At 33.4% G+C, this 6000-nt stretch overlaps 1 protein-coding gene across 2 annotated transcripts in view; it reads right to left on the reverse strand.

Annotated features, from left to right (window-relative positions):
- The window catches only part of LOC138710384 (salivary glue protein Sgs-4-like), a 67584-nt gene extending 61827 nt beyond the window's left edge, over positions 1-5757 (reverse strand). For both annotated transcript variants that reach the window (XM_069841265.1, XM_069841264.1), the window contains exon 1: positions 5655-5757. The gene's annotated coding sequence lies outside the window, so the exon portion shown is untranslated. The remainder of the gene's footprint in view (positions 1-5654) is intronic.
- Positions 5758-6000: the final 243 nt, after the last annotated feature.

A 6000-nucleotide genomic window follows, 5' to 3' on the forward strand; every position in this document is an offset into this window, starting at 1 on the left:
CGAGATAAAGCGAGGATTCGCCATAGGATTCTCTGACATTGGCATTACTGTTGGAGAGAATATTAGAAGAAACCCAAGCAGGTAATCAGTCCAAGCGGGAATTGAACCCACGCTCCATAGATAAAAACGCGCCTATCGCCTAATCGATAGCTGTGCCTCTTTTGTACAGAAATAATATCATTGTCACTATATCTATGCTATAAATTGGTAATAGATCATGAGGATAGATTTGAAAATCTAAATAAGTTTTTTCTCTAACATTCACTGTTTTAGAGGAAATCGTTACGTTTCTATGAAGCATTTGACAACATCACGGCTAATCTAGCAAGCGCGGCCTGCAGAAGTCTTTGAGGGCTGTCCTTCCTTAAGGAGATTCAAGAATAACTTAAAAAGTTGTGTATAAAGTGTAAATTAGAATTAAGGTGACATTTAACATTTAAATTTTTTAAGGTGACATGTATTTATTTAGCCCGACGAGTTACCCCCTTAGTTTGAATTGTAAATTATTTAAAATAAGCGTGTAAAAGAGTCTTAGACTAAGGGCCGTATTCATAGACATTCTTAGAGCGGGCTTCCGGTGGATGATCAGCGAACTAACGTTTTTCGTATTCATAAACCAGTGTTAGCGATATGATAATATATGAATCCTGTACAAGTAACCAGCCGATAGCCGGGGCTAGTTTAGCACGCTCGTAGCGCGGGCTAGCGAAATGTCTATGAATAGCACCCTAAATGTTTAGCTTAAATATAGTTCTGTTTATAAGTATGCATAAGTGTGTAAGTATTTGTCTTATTTGAGCTGTTGTATCGGTGAAGCGTGGTGAGTCAGTGAAGTTATGGTTTTACAGTGCAGTGAATAGTTCCGATCAGTGATAATTTATAGTGTAAGTGAAATGTGTTCTATATTGTCAGTGAAATGTGTTCTAAACTGTCAGTGAAATGCGTCATAGTGCCACTACAGTGAGTGAGATGAGAGTAAAGTGATAGACTATTATCAGTACCAATGTGAAACTTATGTAGGGCCTATACATATGTAGGTTGTATTGTAAAATTAGGTTCACTTATTAATTAGGTTACTTTATGTATTATTATTAATTGTAATTATTGTGTTAAATTGTATTGTGTATTCTTATTGTATTGTGTATATAATTGTATTGTGCATTGTAATTTTATTGTGTATTGTTTATGAAGGGTGTTTAAAAAATACGGGGCATAATTTCAGGTATGTATTTCCCACATGTAGACAATCAAAATAGTTCATTACAACATGTGTCCGGAAATGCTTCATTTCCGAGTTATGGCCTTCACAACATTGAAATTCACCGGAACGTTTTTCTTTCCGCAGGTCGTTGTCATTACAGAAGATGTTCAAAATGTCCACAGCCTGCTTGAATACAGACCTCACATCGATATCTCATTGACCTGCGAACACGATCCCAAACTCCAGGAGTATTGCGTATGTCCTCAGAACATGCCACAATTCGATTCCGAAGGGATTCCAAATCAGGCACCGGAGACGAATAAACCAATGATTTTAAATGGCCCCACAAGTAGAAATCGAGAGGGTTCAGATCAGGTGAGCGTGGAGGCCAAGCAATTGGGCCACCTCTACCTATCCATCGATCAGGAAACCTTCGATCCAAGTACCGGCGAGCCGTACGACTGAAGTGTGCAGGAGCGCCATCATGCAAGAAGTGAACGTGTTGACGATTGATCAGTGGAGTGTCTTCTAAAACATGAGGTATGGTTCCGGTGAATTTCAATGTTGTGAAGGCCATAACTCGGAAATAAAGCATTTCCGGACACATGTTGTAATGAACTATTTTGATTGTCTACATGTGGGAAATACATACCTGAAATTATGCGCCGTATTTTTGAAACACCCTGTATTGTGTATACCACTATCACCAGGTGCTTGCCCACTTGTAGTGTAAATAAATAGTCTACATACAAATTAAGGGTATTGAAAACTATACAACACTTTATAAGCAGAATGTTTCCAAAATTATTGCAAATTAAGTACTTAGATTGCACAAAAGGAAGGATCAACACCCTGAAAAGAGGCGGATTGATCAGCACAACTGCAGTGCTTCAAAGGTGTTAGGAAGAAAAAAGCAATGTCAATTTTTAGCTATAGTATGATGTATAGTGAATTGTATAGGTAGCAACTGGGACTATAGAACTGTCCATAAAAAATTTAAAACTTGAAATGTTCGTGTAAGGTGTCGTTAAACGTTTGGTTCATTGGTTAAAGCTAGGAATATTCAGGTATTAAAACTTGTTTCTCCCGACAATGATGTTTTGTGACTTTCTATGTTTACCTCCGTAGACATCCTTCATTTATACTTGTATTTCTTTTATGAAAGCCACACCTACCATAACTCGACGAGCTAACTTTTCATGTGAACCGGAGTTCATTCCCTGATATTTCTGGCTAAATAACGATTTCGTAGCAGGTTTTTTTCAATATATGTGCTTTCTCCTTGCTGCTATTGTTTCATTTTATAGTTATTCCATTTTTGTTAAATTGTCATATCATCGATGCTAAGTAGTTATCTACTAAGTTCCAACTAAGTACCGACCTTTAAACACCATTCTTAATCTACCTAAAACCGCGTTATGTCTAGATATTATGTTACATTATATATATATATATATATATATATATATATATATATATATATATATATATATATATATATATACTAGTGGCTTGTGCAGCAAGTTCATTAGACGTTCAAATAAAAATTTTTCAAATTTATTTCCAATGAAGAATACCAGACATTTTGAAAGTTATTTGCTTCCATAATAATGAAACATACTCCCTCTGAATGGTTTTTTTATGCCAAATATTTTCTCTTGAACGTATCCACCTTCAGTTTTTGAGTTTCAACGCGAAAACGCAAGTAACAATATCAGGACGATCAGTGGGTTTTCCATGTGGGAGTAAAGCAATAGCTATTTCAGGTCATTGTGGATTGTACGTGAAAGTTAAAGTCAGGTTTGCTATGTTTTCGAAAAATAGACATAGCATCTTGGTATAGCGGCTGCATAATAGAGCTTGAAATGTGGAGGGTAAAATCATTTTATCCTGCTAAGAAATCTTGCTGAAATGATCCGGAGACTAAATAATTTTGTAGACTTCTTATTTTATCAGTAAGTAATACCTTTTGGTCTTTCCTTAGGAACTGTAATTTTTGCGCTCTTTCGAGCCAATACTGAAGAGAATGACGCATATAAATATCTACACCACACCGCCATTAAGTATATGAAAATGACCCAACCCAACTTCATTAATAACTATATAAATATTTGATTTTTAATAACAATATTATTATCTTACGTAAGTTTTGCAGTTTTACATAATAGCCGCAACTCAATAAATTATAGAAATGAATATTTAACTTTAAGATATTCTCTACATCTGCTTACATAACTCCAAAACGTTTCGCTTTCGTAACATCAATATAGCATTAATAAGTATAATTAATGAAAAATAGTCACATAATAATAATAATAATAATAATAATAATAATAATAATATTAACAATAATAATAATTGTATATTTTAACTGGCAGAGTTAAGGCCATTCAGCCTTCTCTTCCACTCAACCAGTGCGATGTAAAAATATAAAATTACTATATTGCTAAGGAGCAAAACATAATACAATACAATACAATACAATACAATACAATACAATACAATACAATTCTTTTACCTTCCCAACACTCCAATGAGATAATTATGTACTAATAATAACATTAATATAGGCTATAATATATAATAATAACATTATAGCATTAACTATAATAGTACTTCATTTCTAATGGTAATAATGCCATCAAACCACCTCAGGTTTTGTAGGTTTCAATATCCAATACACAGTTTTACTCAAAAAATTACATACCTGTAAATTATTTTTAGTAAGTCTTGAAGTTTTTAATAACCAATTGAATTTAAACTGTCAACAATCCTGCAGGTCATGGCCTTCATGTAATAGCCTATTGTTAATTGTAGTGTGTTTGTGTTTTGTTTTATTGTGAAAAAACATTATTTCTCAAAACTGACTTTAGATGGATTTTGGAAAATAGAAAAATGATATAGGAAAATTGACATTTAACTTAAAACTACTATTTTGTGAAAAACTTTGAGTTCCAAGCTTGGAAATGAGAGGTCATTTATTAAAATCTCTTCAGCCGTTTTCCCGTAATTTCCATTATTATTTCAAATTACATATATATATATATATAATTTGAGCTGGTAATGGAAATTATTACGGGAAAACGGCTGAACGGATTTTAAAAAACAACTCCTCATTTTGAAGCTTGGAACCCAAAGTTTTCAGAAAAATTGTAGTTTTCGTTGAAATGTCAATTTTCGTACATGATTTTCCTATTTTCCAAAATCCATCTGTCGTCAGTTTTGAAAAAATATGGCTTTTCAGAATAAAACAAAACACACACTACAATAAACAATATTACATGAAGGCAATGATCTGCAGGATTGCTGACATACTTAGAGTTCAGATGGCGTATAAAAATAATTTACAGTTCTGATTCTATGGTGTGTAGTTTTCCGAGTACAGCTGTGTATTGGATATTAAGAACTACAAAACTTAAGAATGTTTGATGAGATTATTACCATTAAAAGTGAAATATTATTATAGTTAATGCAATATTATGTGAGTAGACCTATTTGCCACTAATTACACAGATTAATACTATATTGATGATATGAAAGTGAACTCATTTTGAGGTTTTATATAAGTAGATGCAGAGAAAGAATATTTTAAATTAGATCTTTATTTCTATTATTTACTGAGTAACAGCTATATATATTGTTACCGAAAATTATAAAACTTATGTAAGGTAACAATATTTGTATTAACAATGAAATATTTTTATAGTTATTAGTCAAGTGATGTGGGTTTTTTTCATATATTTAATGGCAATGTGATGTAGGTATTTATATGTGTGATTCTCTAATTTTCCCAGGTAGTAATGAGTCATGCTTCCTATTTTAGCTGTATCTTATAACTAAATCAAAATTACAGTAATTTCATATTTCTTTGGTTTAATCGAACTTGAAATTTTCTTAAGCCTCACCTATAATCGGCAATGACCTGAAATATCTACCGCATTACTCCCATATGAAAAATTCCCTGATCGTCCTAACATTGTTACTTGCGTTTTCGCATTGAAACTCAAGAACTGAAGATGAGTAGGTTCAAGGAAAAGTATTTGGTATAAAAAGCATTCAGAGGGAGTATGTTTTACTATTATGGAAGCAAATAACTTTCAAAATGTCTGCTATTCTTCATTGGAAATAAATTTGAACATCTAATGAACTTGGTTTGCAGCATTTGCTGCACAAGCCACTAGTATATATGTATATATATATATATATATATATATATATATATATATATATATAATATCTTGTCAAAGATCATAATGCTGTTGTCAAGGTTGAAAGTTTCAATAGACCAGTACACAATTCTGATGTCGGCTTTGTGTTATTAATGCTGTCATTCATTTCGAGGTGTCTATACAGACAATACTTATTCCACGTTTGTTTAACAAGCGATCTGATGTTGAACGCCTCAGGTCTATAAGTAACGAAGAATAAATTAGGTAAGCACCGACTCACTCACCTGCGGGCAGAAGCTGTCGTGCGTCCCCTCGCGCTGGTAAACGGGTTGCAACTGCAGCGGACTCGCTGCGGCGAAGAACTTGCCTCCCGCAACCTACTTCCAGCGACCACTACAGATCACACTGCTTCGTTGCCCGGTTTCTCCACCCGTGGAGGAAAAAAAATCTTTAATGATAGATATACGGCCACAAAATCCAACAAATATTTGTTTGTGTAGAAAGTTTCTGTTTTCAATACTTTCCTAAGATTCATGTAAATTATAGAGTGGACGATTAGTTGCGTTTGTAGGGAAATACATGCAATACATTTCCACATTACAATGCGCTATCACAGAAACAGAAAATTAT

This window comes from Periplaneta americana, chromosome 12, assembly GCF_040183065.1.
Source record: "Periplaneta americana isolate PAMFEO1 chromosome 12, P.americana_PAMFEO1_priV1, whole genome shotgun sequence".
In the NCBI taxonomy this organism is placed as follows: Eukaryota; Metazoa; Arthropoda; class Insecta; order Blattodea; family Blattidae; genus Periplaneta; species Periplaneta americana.